Source organism: Saccostrea cucullata, unplaced genomic scaffold (genome assembly GCF_032062105.1).
Source record: "Saccostrea cucullata isolate Sc308-1 unplaced genomic scaffold, CSIRO_AGI_Scuc_v1 ctg1841, whole genome shotgun sequence".
Lineage (NCBI taxonomy): Eukaryota > Metazoa > Mollusca > Bivalvia > Ostreida > Ostreidae > Saccostrea > Saccostrea cuccullata.
This window is the reverse complement of record NW_026923358.1, coordinates 69,516-85,951: the sequence shown is the minus strand read 5'-3', so window position 1 is coordinate 85,951 and position 16,436 is coordinate 69,516. Positions and strand designations below refer to the sequence as shown.

The following is a 16,436-nucleotide window of genomic DNA, read 5'->3' as shown; positions in this document are numbered from 1 at the left end:
AAAGTATTTACCAACATATAAATATTGCACAAGAAAGATAAACAAAGAAGTCTCCTTACAACGGGTGGGAGGTCCCTTTGATCATCCACCATTCTCCTTACAGATTTCACCTTTGGGTCTTGTCCCTAAAAACGATGGAGATTTTCGTCTCATCCATCATTTTTCATACCCAGAATTTAACTCAATAAATCACTTTATCGATCCCACAGCTTGTTCAGTACATTATTCTTCAGTTGACGAAGCAGCAGCTATAGTGGCCACATTGGGACCTGGAACATTGCTAGCCAAATCTGATGTTAAATCTGCCTACCGCCTTCTCCCAGTGGCATGCTCAGACTTCGAATTACTGGGTTTTAAATTTAATGACAAATATTATTTTGACAAAATGATGCCATTCGGCGCATCAATAAGTTGTGCAACATGGGAAAAGTTTGCAACAGCCCTGCATTGGATTATTCAAAATAAGTCTCGTAACCCCTATATTCTACATTACCTTGATGATTTTCTTTTTGCTGGTAAGAACAACTCGGATCAATGCAAATCTACACTAGCTCAGTTTAAGCAAATTTGTCAAGATATTGGGGTACCCCTAGCTCTAGAAAAAAACCACTGAACCCAACACAATCATAACATTTTTGGGCATTGAATTTGATACAATTAAGATGGTCATGCGTCTTCCCCAAGACAAACTTGACAGTCTCAAACAAACTATTGATTTGTTTCTCCAGAAGAAAAAAGTCCCCCTAAAATCGGTGCAGTCTCTTATAGGCTTGCTTAACTTTGCATGCAAAACAGTTGCTCCAGGCCGAGCCTTTTGTAGATGACTGACTGATGCCACAGTGGGCATTAAAAAACAGCATCATAAGGTCAGAGTAACTAAAGACATAAAATCTGATCTCAGTGAGTATGGCAACAGTTCTTAAAAAAATTTAATGGGATTACCCTCATAACGTCTGGCATTTGGACATCAGACACTTCTCTACAATTTTTTACTGACAGTGCGGGGGGACCAAATTGGGAATTTGGGATATATTTTGCAGGTAGATGGGCACATTCAAAATGGCCAGGGGACTCGGCTGAATCTGGGATAGTAAGGGACATGACCTTCCTAGAACTTTTCCCAGTATACGTTTCACTTTTATTATGGCGCGATAGACTCTCTAACAAAAGGATTCTCTTTCATATTGATAAAATGGCAGTGGTACAAATACTCAACACATCAACATCAAAATCACCGAGAGTCATGAATATTGTTAGAAAGCTAGTGCTTGTCACCCTACAGTATAACATCACACTTAAAGCTCAACACATACCCTCAAAACAAAATTCATTTGCTGATAGTATTTCTCGTTCGCAGTGGGGAAGATTCAGGGTTCTGGTGCCGGACGCAGACGCTTGGCCAACTCCAATTCCCAACCAGATTTGGCGGAGCTAATGACAGAATCCAGAAAGTTAATTCACAATGCCCTAGCTCCTAGCACACACAAGACTTACCAAACTGCCCTTGAGAAATTCCAAAATTTTGTCAAAATTCATTATAATCACTTAGTTGTAACTTGGCCCATAACAACACCTGTTTTCCTAAATTTTATAGCTTATTTGTCAATTCATGATCATGCTGCTAGCACTGTGCAATCGTACGTAAGTGCAGTTGCCTTTTTTCACAAACTTCAAGGGCTCCAGGACCCATCAAACAATTTTTTGTCAGGAAAGCATTACAAGGGCTAAAGCGCACTAGGGGTACAATGCAGGACTTGCGTTGTCCTATTACTTTTTTCGATCTTGCTCAAAATCGTATCTTCACTACCAACAATTTGTCCATCATATTAAGTTAAACTGTTAACATGTGCCTATAGTTTGGCATATACTGCATTACTCAGAGTAGGGGAATGCACAGCCACAGGTTACAACACTAACTCGCATTTTATTCAGTTTCAAGGAATCGAAGTTAGGCCTCACACCAATGAAATTCGAATAACAATCCCACACTCAAAATCTCAACAAACAGTTGGACAATCTCTCATTATTCAGGGTCAACAAAATTCTCCGCTATGTCCTGTTAGATGCATAAGGGAATTTTTAAAAGTCAGACCAACCACAACTGCATCTCATATTTTCTTAGTTCATAGTGACACGGCACCTCTCACTTGGTTTCAGTTCAATGCAGTATTACAAAAAGCTCTCAAAATTTCGGGAACACAAGGATACTTTGGCACACACAGTTTCATGATTGGGCGGGCTACCGATATGGCACTACAGGGGGTTTCTTACGATGCCATTCAGAAAGCAGGCAGGTGGAGATCACCTGTTTTTCTAAAGTATATTAGGATTCAAAATCAGTAGATCCATAAATTCATTTTTCAAGAAATATTACATTCAAAATTTCTTTATTACACTAACCCAACCCAAGAATTGTAGGTTCCCCAACACAGATATGGATACTTGGATCCTCGATACCTTATTGGGCTGGACAGTTTGCCAGATCGTCTCACCTTGGAAAAGATCTTAATTTACCGGTCGACATCCTCTGGCGTGCAAAAAGAGGGGTGCAGTGGCACCAATTGGCTCCAGAGATCATGAGACTCCTTAAACATCATGCACCGCCAAATGTCCTGATTATCCATTTAGGGTCAAATGGCCTTGTTACAGAAGGTTTAACCAGTAAAAAATTTATGGAAGAAATAACATGTACCTTGCTTCGATATAATGCACTTTTACCAAAAACAACGTTAGTATGGTCTTCAATACTCCCTCGCTTATATTGGCATGGTGCACCATTAAAAAGTGGCCATAAGATTGATAAAAAAAACGAAGGAAAATAAACAAGCAGGTCAACAAGTTCATTACTGAAATGGAGTTTTATCTTGCATGATAACATATCAGTCAACAACATAGGTCTATTTCGTTATGACGGGACACACCTCGCTGATGAGGGTAATCAGGTGATGTTAAATAACCTTAGGTCGGGTGTGCTTAAAATAATTAATAAATAAAATATGGGCGGTTTTGGTTGCATGGGGTATGGAGGAACATCATATCGATGTCTGTGGCGGGTCTGGGGGGATATAAGTGGGACGTTTTCAAATTATCTGGCCTTAGAGTTTCCCCCATCTGTCATCTAAGACAGAGGGCCGTTTGTAAAAAGCAATTTTTTACATATGTACGTATGTGTTTTGGAAAAGTGTGTCAAAGATTGGGGTCACTCAAGTTAGACAGTCTTGGTGCCCACTCCACCTCTTCACACAGGAGGGGAGGCTTAGTCCTTGAGTACATGGTAAAGTACTAACAACCAGGTGCAATCACTGGGAAACAGGGTAAACGGATATTTTGAAAACTCTTCCAATCCCAAATGGGTTGTATTTTCATAGTTTGGGATTTTTGGTACTGGCGCTCAACGCCAGGCCACCAGTTTGCCCGTTATACTTACTAGTTTGGCATACTGGATATCCCCTCGGACCCTGGGTTAACACGATGTGGCCATTTACTTCCATTGTCCCCTGTTTTCTTGTCAAATTGTAAATTGATGTATTATGATGTTTTGTCTAATTGATTCAATAAATTTGGAAAAAAATCATGTGTTTGTGACTGTGTCATGAAAACAGTTAAGAGAGTAGAGGAAGTGCAAACTTGTATGAAATACAAGATTCTGTGGTGTCAAATGCGTTTATTTTGAATGTTCAATTAAAGGTAAAAGAGAGAATTAACAGTTATGTTATACAAAAAATTAATATTATACAGTTATTAACTGAGTATGAGGGCAACATATTATTTGTTGGACCTGAAGGTGAAAATGTTGCCCGAGGCCGCAGGCCAAGGTCAACAATTTCCAACTTCAGGTCCAACAAATCATATGTTGCCCGAATCCCAGTCTATAACTGTTTTGTTATACCCTTCAGTGCTCACTTAAGATTGATAAATTTAATCAACACACGCCATATTATAAAATTATTTTATATGGAAAATTATGGCTTCAGATTTCTTAATATTTAACATCAAGCTGAGAAAGAACATAATCTATTATATATCTATTGTATCACAAAGATTATTTATCACAAAAAAATACTCTTCCCTTCTTCCTTATCTTGCTGTTAGCAACAACTCTTGTAGCTCTTAACTTCGGCTATTTTCGCGTCGCCGATATTGAACGATGATTTATTACTTGTGACGTAACAGACGAATGACGTTGCGGTCTAACAATTCTTATGTAAGACCGGTCAATAGTGAAATTGTTAGACCGATGTAATAAACAGTTCTTTTGTTGGACTTTTTATAAGTAATAAATGTATAGAATGATATTTATAAGGGTATAACAATATATACTATTGTACCAAGAAAATGGATAGTAATGTTTTAAACTGAAGAAAGTACAATAAAAACAACATCGAGATCGACGACTGCATTCAAAAATGTTGCATATGATTAGATGGAATTTTTTTAGAAAGTTCAAATATAGTCCAATATCATAAATGACTTGTCAACACGAAGCTATCATAATGATTCTTATATTATTTTAGTAACGTCTAATCAATGCGTTAGCAATAAAAGAGATTCACTTATAGCCTTTAAATGAATGATGATACATCCGATCATTGTTAATCTGCATAAAAACAAAACAGATACATATAATTAAGAATTGATGTCTCCTTTCCGGTTTAAAGGTACATGGACACAGTTTCAACTGGACTTTTTTAACCAATTTAAGGACCCTCTCTACATAAGTGCAAAATGTTTTTAGACATTGTGAAATAAATATATTGTATAAAAGAGTTAATATTGAGCTTATTTATTTAATTTTCACTGTATGGTGCGTGGCATTTACACCCGGAAAAAATGTTTAAAGAGAACACAGTATCAAAGAATAGAAATCACTGTTAATTACTTTAATAGAGAAAATACATGTAAATAACACGTTCAGTTAATTTATCTTGGCGTTTTAAAATGTTAAGAATGCTTAAATTTATTACAAAATGAGAATCATATTGTAAGTTTATATTTTTTAGAATTTATATCTAAGGGCAGATCACTCTAACTGCAGTAAAATACCCTAGAATCAGAACTCTTTCGTGTGCAATGTAGAAAGGGTTCTTAAAGGTTTTCATCATCTAATGATCAGCCAAAAATTGAATATCATTTGTTGATTAAAGGTACTTGGACACAGATTTGAAGTTAATTTTTTCTCTATAATATTACGACTTATATATTTTAATAGCAAATAACACAAAAAATTAAATAAAAATTTTATTTCATTTCTAAGTTATTAAAATTTTTATTTTTTGGCGGGTTTGATTGACACGTCCTTGCACTTTCACAAATTTTTACTTTTTTCTTAATCCTTTGGAAAAATGGCAATCTTTTTGTGTATTAATGAAAAATATTAATACTATAATCCAGAAAATTCAGAGTAGACATGTTTGAGAGCAAAACAAACACACGATAAATTGTCAGTCCGTGCTGTTGTGGTGAGCACACTTTGGCGTTTAAACGCACCCGGTGAATTTTAAACATAAACAATAACAGAACTCGTGCCATGTTTACAAAAACTGTGTACATAACACGAGTGTGCTCGATTTGCTAAACTCTGTACACAACGGAATGACAATAATTGTGAAAGAGTTTTTCTTTCTAACATTTCTACTTTGAATAAAATTATTTTTCTGGATTTAATTTTTAATATTTCTCAGTAATAAGATTGCCACTTTTCCTAAAGATTAAGAATTAAGTTAAAATTTGTGAAAGTGCAAGGATGTGTCAATCAAACCCGCCAAAATATTAGAAGTTTAAATATTTTTTTAATGAATTAAGATTTTTAATAACTTTTGTGTGAAATGCTATTAAAATATATCATTCGTGATATTATACAGAAAAAAAAATAACTTCAAATCTGTGTTCAAGTACCTTTAACAAGCGAGATACAAAAGTTTAATCTCTTCATAATGTAAACAAGGATCGTGCTTTGTTTTTGTTTACATATAGAAAATATAAAATTCATAACAAAATGAAATCTAGCAAATCGTTAGAAAATTCGTATTTAGAATAAACTTCTTTATTGAAATCATCTACTTTGAACAGTATAAGTACTGTTATAAAAACCTATGTGAAAACAACACGGACTTTGTTTACATAACAAAGGTTTGTAGCTCTAAATCTCTCCTGTATCTCGACAACTGATGTTCAAAATTATGATGATCTTTTGAAAGACCTGTAATTGATTGAAATTAATTGTAAAATGGAAAAATAAATTTGAATTTTTTTAGCTGAAACTGTGTCCATGTCCATTAAAAAAAATATCTTTAATTCCATTACACATCAAGAAGATTAAGATATAGCATGGATGTGATATATTAAGTTCTTTAAAGAAACTTTTTAGGTTTTTAAACATTAAATTATTGATTTAAACATCCTATTCGAGAAATCTTTACGAAACAAAGACAACGATATCAAAATAATCTGTATCAATATTATTCTTATATAGTTCCACTTAATGTTATTCTTATGTTCTTCAGAGGTGGCCAGTGATGACGACGATGATAAACCAAGGACGTCAGATTCAGAAGGTAGAACGTAATTTACTGCATTATTTTTTTATAGTATGCAGATGTGAAGAAAAATCATAAAATGGAAATAGAAATTGCCCCAATAAAACATAAAAAAAAAATAATTATTCAAATACACAACGGCACTATGTGCCTTGTCAAGCAAAAATCAAACACTTTCCTATATATTGAAAAATGGACATCTGCATTCATTATATACTGAGCAAAATAAGTTTAGCAATTAAAGATATTTACTATATCAAGTAGAAAAAAGTAGACCAATAATTTATAATGCATTTGAAATATTAAATTTTCTTCGTATAACAAAGAAAAGGCAATATTTTTGTTGAATCCAAGACGATTTATGTTTGCCCCTGCGATGCGTGATAGTTGATGACGTTGAGTAAGTGATATTGCTTTGAGAGGTCTTGGAGCTCGAAAAATGGCTGAACGTAGCCTTTTTCCTACAAATTGACCGCATAACCTCACTCCAGTAAAACGATATAACTCTTCTGCAATTAAAGGAGCAGCATAAAACTGTAACGTCTCGACGTTGTAACAGTAAACGATCATTGCTAACCGTCGTTTTTCGTGATCGTTCTAAGCGCAATTGATTACGTGTTCAGTCGTTCGGAATCGGTTCGGAAGTCGACATTTGGTGGACTGATGCAAGCAAAAGTGTTCAGCGACGTCTTTTTGTGAGCAACAAATTGTTAGAATCCCTATAGTCCTTTAACGTTATTTTTTGAAAGTCCTGGTGTTTTTGCCATTAGACGTTTTTGCAGTTTTTCACCGGTTTTCTTTTACAAGCATGTTCAGAATGTTTTTCTAGTAAAAAATTGTTTCCTAACCATGTGCGTTCGAGCGTAACCTTTTGTTTTATTGAATTGTCACAACGTTGGATGAAGCGGTTTCTGTGTGTCAAATTCAAAAAAGAACTCTGTCGTTTGTTTTCTTTATCTCTATTGTTTTTAAGAAGAAGCATAGTAAAAGAATTAAGAAAAATATTTTTAAATCATACATACGGAAAAGCAATTGCTAAACTTATTTTGCTCAGTATATTTACAAGTGTTTTGCTTGAAAAGTATAGAACAAGGCCCCAGGAACTATCAAAATACATGCGGGATGTAAGAATTGCAGCATCCCGATCTACAGGCTGGTTCAAATATGATGAACAGTTTCGCCTACTCAAAGTGTCTAACCCCCAGTCTTCCTGGGGGCAAATAAACAGCAAATTGTGGCTATTGTATATCACAAACAACAATCTAACTCAGGCTCAAGATAGGGTTAACCCTCAAGGCAAAGTCAATCACACAAATAGCATAATTTCAGCCCAACAAAACCGTTTATCATCTAGTGCTAATGCTACTCAATATTGTCATTATTATAATGCTGGCAAATCATGCAGGTTTTACCCAAATTGTAGGTTCAACCATGCATGCAACTTGTGTGATGGAAGACTAAAGAGCACTAAACAATTCTAGCCTTGTATCATCAACTTGTACACTGGGGAAAATTCCTATTAATGTTAAAATATTGTCTGAGTACCTACATAATTATAAAGAAAAAACAGTTATTTGAAATGGTTTCAATTGGGGTTTCGAATTGCAGTACCAGGGCCCCAGAGAATATATATTGTAAATTTCTATTTTTTTTTTAGAATTTATATCTAAGGGCAGATCACTCTAACTGCAGTAAAATACCTTAGAATCAGAACTCTTTCGTGTGCAATGTAGAAAGGGTTCTTAAAGGTCAACTGAAAAGATCCTTCACTTTCAATTGATTTACCCCTTATTATCTTCAAATAAATTATAGAATTCAGACTACTTTACTTATTTGGTTATATCTGAATGTATTTCCGAAATATCTACGGTAAAAGTTGTCACACCTGAAATCTGACCTAAAATTGCATGCGAGTTATGCCCCTTGACACGAACCCGCCATATTGAAACTATCGACGCTGAAACGTCACGATACAGACGATGGGAGATTGAAACATAAAATATGGTGTTGTGTGCTGCGCCAAACTGTGATATCCGATATGGACAGGGTGTATTTATGTTTTCTTTCCCCGATGATCCCAAATTATGCCATATTTGGGTAAGAAAGCTGAAAACTGTTAATTACTGGCCATCCAAACACTCAAAGCTTTGCGAGCGACATTTTGCATGTTTTGCCCCCAACTGTTTTGCTATTGAGCCTTCAAAAGCGTGGGGTACAGTCGACCGCAGTTAAAAAACGATGCCATACCTAGCATCTTCGACTACAGAGCATTAAATTCTAAAGGCCGTAAAAGGAAAACAGCAGACGTAAATGTTTCATATGTACCAAAACAAGGTCGGAAATCGAATGCTCTGGAGAAAAGGCGTGCAATTGCAGTAAGTTTTTTAAAGTTAAAAAATGGATTTACAAACATTTTAATGCGTCCATAATTGTTTACATTAGTTTTAATATAGATTAGGTTTGTCCATCATACATATTGTACTTTAAATTACGAGGTTATCTTATACACAACTCCAGTATGAATTAGGCCTAGCCTATATATATGGGTTATAGTTACATGTACTGAAAAATTAATCACTATGGTAAACTTTTATTATATTTTTAATCTTATACAGACTCAGAACCTTAACGAAGATGCAGAGATTATTCATCCTCCTCCTAGCCAGTTTCAGGACAGTCCAGAAACTCTAAACACAGAAACCAGCTGTCAAAGCGACACAATGACTTTTGAAATGTCTTCACAAACTACTTATGGGTTGGTGGTAAGTTCTGTTACATTTGTATTGATTTGCCACTTGATTGACATAGAACGTTTTGAATTTATCAACTTATTACAATTTTTTTAATTAAATAATTTTTTTTTCACTTGTAAGTGTCTTATTTTTACTTTACTTCATGAATTTTAGAAACGCAGGCATGTCTCTATACAGACAGAGATTCAACCCAGTACAAAATCCTGTGGTACCCAAACTGAAACACTGCTTACATTAGATGCACCTGAGGACCTTGATGAGAGCATTGAGTCACTGGTCAGCACAGATACTGAAGCTTCAGAATGGATTCCACCTGATACTGATGAAAAAAATAACACAGATCATCATGATGTTCCTCCAAGTCACTGTAGCAGAAAATTTATTGTGTTTGAAGAATGTTTAGACCAGCTTCTCCAGATTTGTACGATGTGCAGACAGAAGTGTGACATAAGGAAAACCATAGTTGGAACTCTGTTGTTTGTGTCTAGGGTATGTGCCTGTGGGAAGTCTTTCACATGGGGATCCCAACCCTTGAATGGATCCATTCCTACTGGAAACTTGATTTTGGCAGCAGCAATTTTGATTAGTGGCAGCAGCATAAATCAAAGTTTGACCATGTTTCAACATGCCAATATATCGTGTTTCTCAGAAAGAACCTATCACAACATCCAACAGCATTATCTTGTACCAGCTGTTGAAAGGGTTTGGAGAGCACATCAAAATGCAATATTTGTATAATAAGACAACAGAACGTAGCCGTAGTTGTCGTCGGAGATTCTAGATACTGTTCACCAGGACACACGGCTAAATATGGATGATATAGTTTGATGGACCTGGAGCTGAGGCAGATACTTGATGTTCAACTAGTTCAGGTAAAAAGAATGCAGAACCTCTGTTTGCTATATTTTACTTTACTGCACTTGCATGCATATATTACTTCAACATTCAGCACTGAATATGTTATGTTTAAAATGTGTTAATATGGTTCAAGTTCTCAAAACAATATATGCTTAACTTTTATAGAGCAATGAAGTCAAAAGCTCCTATTGGATGGAAATGGAGGGTTTGACAAGGTGCCTTAAGAGAGTGGAAGAGGAGGGTGTAGTTATTAGTGACCTTGTTACTGACAGACATCCCCAGATTAAAGCTTACATGAAAAAAGAAAGAAGTGATATCAACAATTGGTTTGATGTGTGGCATATGGCCGAAGGTAAACTCAGTTTACATGATACACTTTTGTTTTATACAATCTAAAATGCATTGGGCATTCCTCATTGAAGTTATTAAACTGAAGAACTATATTTAATTATCATTTAATAATTGATTTGTGTTTTTTAGTGGTGTTTAAAAAGTTGGAGGCTATTGGGAAGAAAAAAAAGTACAAGCAAGTGGGTGATTGGTCACGGTCAGTTTCAAACCACCTATACTGCTGTGCGGCATCTAGCGAAGGAGATGGTGACTTGGTTTCTGAGAAATGGCTGTCTATCCTCAACCATATCACTAATGTTCATGAGGGTCATGGAAATCGATTCCCCAAGTGCTTACATGGTGACTTGGAGGACAGAGATTGGATTAAGAAAGGTAACTTTGTAAGCATGGGTTTGAAAAATAACAAAAACATTTCTGAAGCCATAGTTTGCAGATATACATTATAAGTTAGTACATTAGTATGAAGCACTATTGATCTAAACTACTAAAATTGTATCCTTATTTCAGGTAGTCTAGCTTTCCAGGAGATGGAAAAGGTTGTTAATGGCAGACTTTTGGTACAAGACATCAAGAAACTCTACCCTGCAGAGCAAACTTCAGCCCTGGAAGCATACCACAATGTTGTGTGTCACTTTGCACCTAAACTCTGCATTTCTTTTATGGTGCAATGAGGGCCAGGTAAGTATTTTCTCCTTTTATTCAAAACTCAAATGCTAAAAATGTTTTTAAAGATTTTAATCATAAATCATGAATGACACCGTTCTTCTCTTTTTCAGAATATACATTGCAGCCCTTCACTTTAACGAGAACTCCAGCCGGGATCAAGCTGTGAACAAAAATGTACAACTGATTTATTCTGTGTCATATCCTAAAGGCAGAAATGGAGCTGGCCTCCCAAAGGAAGTCAAAGTTAAACATACATACAGTAAGTAAAATTTATAAAAACTGTCATATAACTTAATACATTTAGTATATATTAGTTTGTCTTTTAAGTTAACTTTATTCCTTTTATATCTCTTATAATTTATTTCTCCCTTTTTTTTTTCTTTTTACAGATTATGCAATGGTTTTAATGCAAGAAGTGATCAAAGTGAGGCTAGAATTTGGTTTGTACAGTGAGTCCAGAAAGAGTCGTGAGGCTGCCATGGTGAACTGTCCTGCCCCAATTGCATCCTCGTACCAACATGTCCCAAAGTCAGAACTTGTGGAGCGACATATCCGTCGATTTAATAAAAAATGTTAGTTTACTTACAATGAACTAGTAATCATGAACATACAAACAAATTGAATTGTGCTCCAATGTAAATAATTTTTCAGCTTGTAAACATCATTAATTTCCTAAGCTGTTGAAAATAAAATTGTCTTTGAGTCATTTAAACAGGGATAATGCTTTTGCTTGTTTATACATGTATTACAATCCTTAAAAGATTCCATTGATGCGTACCTAGGAATTTCCAGTTGGATACTTAAATCCACAGTATTGCTGAGATGGGAAAGCAGTTCTAATTTTTGTTACTACTCATGATGGCAATATCTTCCTGTTGTTTTTCCCCAAACGTTGCCATATCCACCTCACAAATCGATATGCAAGATGCCTGTAAACACTAGGAAAAGAAAAACTAATCAGAACTTATGACACATGCACAGTTAAATTCAGCAATTTTTTTTGTGTGGTTCTTGTTTTTTGTTTTATTTGAAAGGTATGCCTTAAGCCCTTTACAATTACAGTACACTCCCTACTCACACAAACATTCAAGGAAAACCAGCTCAATTTTTTTTTTCAAAATTCTTTGACATAAGATTATGATTATTAAGAAACTGGCAATTCAAATAATTTTTAGAATTATAAAGTATACACCTTTTTTAGTGCTGACTATTAGTTTAGACAGTATTTAAATTCTGAATGTTACACGCTTTTTGATTGGCTAGAAAATTACATTGTAGTTCAAACTGTATACCCTGGGTTGCATACGTCACAATGACTTTCATCAAAAACATATCAATTCCCTTGAATTTACACTTAAATTTTGTACAATTTAATGTCATATTTGAGGTGAAATTGTCTATTTTCCTAGTAATTAATTAATTATAAGGAATGAGCTTATAAGCTACTCAAGTTATACTGAATAACCATGGTTGGAACGCTAAACATTTTTACACAAAAATATAGCGTAAACTGTCTCAATCCAGATTATACTGTATAACTTGGGTAAATATTAAACTTGTTACTTAAATTTATACCAGGTATTTCTTTCAATCAGAATCATCTGTATGGATAAATAAAATACTACTTCTTTATTTGTATTGCCAGGATTACCTTAAAATTTTACAAAAAAAAGACCTACTTGTGTACTAATTCATTTTCTTCCAGTTGTCCATTTTCTTCTAGATATTCATAGAAGGATGTCTCTAAAACCCATCTGTTGAGACAATTTGCAGCAATTTGCAGCAAAACCCTCATGTTCGGTGATGCAGGTTCCTCCTCCCTCTTCAATCCTTGACTCAATGTCAGCATAAAAGTGGCAACATTTGCATTCTCTTGCAGTTGGCAAAGAAATGCAGTTTTTACAGGAACACCTGCACCCAAAAATTTAAAATTGATTCCCTCACTACAAGTGTGTAAATTAAGATTACCTTTCATAATGTTTAAATAAATTTTGTAAAATTTCTAATATAGTTCGTCGGATTCGCCGCTTCTATTGTTTACAAATGCAAATTATAATATTAAAAAAAAATGTCCGCGCGCGCTTCCAAAAAAATCCGACTACATTTTTTTTTCTTGACTTTTTGCACCAAACACACAAGAACTTTGAAACTTGTATGTATGACAGATGCGCGGGATTTATAGTGAGATTGAAGCAGTTTGTGAAGTTTTGCACCATGTCTGTTTAACTGTTCATATGTACCAGGGGTGTGCAATTAGCATACCCTGACGCCCGGGACTAACATTTTTGGGGGTCGGGATAGTGGTTTTCTACAAGGAGGTAGCCCGTCGGGCTAGTAAAAAATATAACTACACACGCAATACATGAAAAGCACAACCGGTATTTTCACTCGTTTTTGGCTATAAAATTCCCGACAAGTTTATATTTTCCAGACAACATACTCCTAGTGTCAATAAATCTCCATAATCTTATCCGTTTTGCTGAACTACCTGACTTATTTTCTTCCATAAACGATCGTTTTTTCCTAATCCGAATTTCCTCTATTCCTCCGTTTATGGTAAATACATGCAGCTATATCTTTAAATTATTTACGATCACTCAATCAACTGAAAGATAAGTGTTTTGTGACTCACATAAAATATATATCTCTTTTGTTCTTTTGTTTTGAATGATTTAAGATGAAAACAAAATGAATTTAATTTCATTGTAAATGAGCTAGTGCAATGATCAGAGAAAGGGAAGATAATTTATTGAAGTTCATTTTAATTTTATTTCATAATAATTTAAACATGACTGAATTTGATATTGAGAATTTAAGCTTTGACTTTAAAAAGAATGACCTCAGTACCCTGACTTTTATCAGCAATTAATTTTTTTTTCAACATTATTTAGTTTTATTTAAATTTTTGACTCTGTATTTGGGCTAGTAACTTTGCAGCTGCCATTAGCCTGTTTTTTTATTTAATCAATATTTTATTATGTTAGATTACATAATTGAATTGGACATCAGGCATGGCCTATATAAGTCCTCTTCTGGGCTAGTACTTATTATTATTTTCATTGCACAACGCTGTGTACTATAGTTAAAAACAATGGGTACAAAGTTGTTTCATACACAACAATGGGAATGGAAGCAGAGGAGATGTTTGAAAACAATTACATTTATGAAAGTAAAGTCTTTGAAATTTGACACATTGTTACTTATTAAAAACAATCCCGAAAAAGTTAACATGGTTAAGAATGATAAGTTCATGTGGTATGCGAATGATATATATCTTTATCTTTTAGGTTCACGCTCTTTGAAATCATACTTTATTAAAAAATAGATATATATATTAATTATATTCGCTCGCCTGATAATTTTGAAACCCAAAATAAAAAATAATATTTTAGAAAAAATTTCGCTCGCTTGCCTCACTTTTTATTTTTGAAAATCCGAAGAACTATTTTACAAATTGGTATGGCCTCACTTTGTTTATACTTACATTTTGTTCAATCTAAATTGTTTATACAAGAATTAAATCATCACATATATCTTAAATGGCTTTTTCAACTCTTAAGTATTTTTTTTATTCTTTTCCTTCGTCGCTGTTCAGCAGCTTTCCTTTTGCTTCCTTTTCATTGTATACATGTGTATACCAATACAGGGCAATATGCTGATATGTACATGTACGTTACATGATGAACTTTTAATCCTAGAGTCAACATACTTAAATCTATTACTAAATACAATATTCATAGACTTTTTCTGTAAATAATTTCATAAACTTTTAGTTAATACTACGATAAGATACATGTATGACTTTGTACCAGTGCATGTCTGAAGGTAGGTGTTCAACGTCGCTATGGACGCTGCCTTGTGCCGACTGCCCCGAGTCACTTTTACATCCAGTGGCTGTCTTGCTGTCTCTTGTCTATTAACTGGCTCGTATTGATACGGATGCACAGTCATATTAATAGTTAAGTCGATTTCTGGTATGCTTTCGCAGTTATGATAAGGCTGTCCGAAGATTTAAAATGTCTTAAAATTATACATTTTATTTTGAGCTAGATTTTAATTTCAATATGTGATCCTTGTTTGAAATTGCAGTCAACTTGAGATAACAGTTTAATAAGGTATTATATTACCGCATTTCTGTGATTACAGATGACTTTGTTGATCACGTGACGGACATTTTTGATATTCTTAAATGTTGCACAAAAATCGCTTCGGCACAAGTGCAAAACAATATTATTGTGCAAAGTTTGTTACATAGATCAATTCATCGTGATCCCTGGTACATAAAAAGTGCTGGGGGCAAGTTTAATTTTTACATCTTAAGAAAATATTTTACGATGAATGAAATTTACCAACGTAAGAAGGGGTATTTTCCACTCTTTATCGCGATTTATACAAAAACGGATAAACTACACACGATCCCCCAGCAAAATTCAGTTAGAAGACATACTTCCCATTAAGATTCAAGCAGAATATCTTCAATTTATTCTTGTCTTTCACTTGTGCCAGTTCAATATAAACACGATTAATAAATTCTAACTCTGTCTACGGTAGTGTAAGGGGAGTGTTTCAAACATAATTTTAATTGCTATTGCTTGAATTTGTTTATATCGGACAAGCAAAAGGAATAGAGATATTTAAATATCAATTGTTGAACATTATAACAGCACACACGAGCTTAAAAAACAACCCGTACTCTTGAATTATACACAAGTCCCCATAATAAATCTACATACCGTGTAATAATTATGACACTTTCCCCGTCATGTCAGCTCAAGTATGCAGTGACTTGACGTCATATTCTATTATGACGTCATATCTAGGTAGTTCAGAGAAGTAACCACAGTTTGAACTGTTTGATATTTTACGGGCAGCCTTATCCTAGCTGCGTTCGTCCGTGTCACTTTCGGTAGATTCGTACAGCATGGGCGACGCCATGTTCCACTAAAGGGCAGATAACTCATATCGGACCGTTCTACCTGAGTTTCGTATTTGAGAAATTTTACCTGTGTATCACCGGGTTAAAAAAAAAATAATCATGGTACAATTTTTGTTTAGGTATCAACTCCCCAAATAATAAGTTAAAACAGGCTTTAAGAACCTTTTCAGTTGACCTTTAAAGGTTTTCATCATCTAATGATCAGCAAAAAATTGAATATCATTTGTTGATTAACAAACGAGATACAAAATTTTAATCTCTTCATAATGTAAACAAGGATCATGCTTTGTTTTTGTTTACATATAGAAAATATAAAATTCATAACAAAATGAAATC

General features: G+C 34.3%; 3 pseudogenes; 2 read left to right on the top strand and 1 right to left on the bottom strand.

Annotated features, from left to right (window-relative positions):
• The first annotated feature begins 8,361 nt into the window (after positions 1-8,361).
• LOC134263856 (uncharacterized) lies at positions 8,362-10,027 on the top strand (annotated as a pseudogene).
• Positions 10,028-10,116: 89 nt separating this feature from the next.
• On the top strand, positions 10,117-11,741 carry LOC134263855 (uncharacterized; annotated as a pseudogene).
• Positions 11,742-12,000: 259 nt separating this feature from the next.
• LOC134263854 (uncharacterized) lies at positions 12,001-16,099 on the bottom strand (annotated as a pseudogene).
• Between the last annotated feature and the right edge of the window lie 337 nt (positions 16,100-16,436).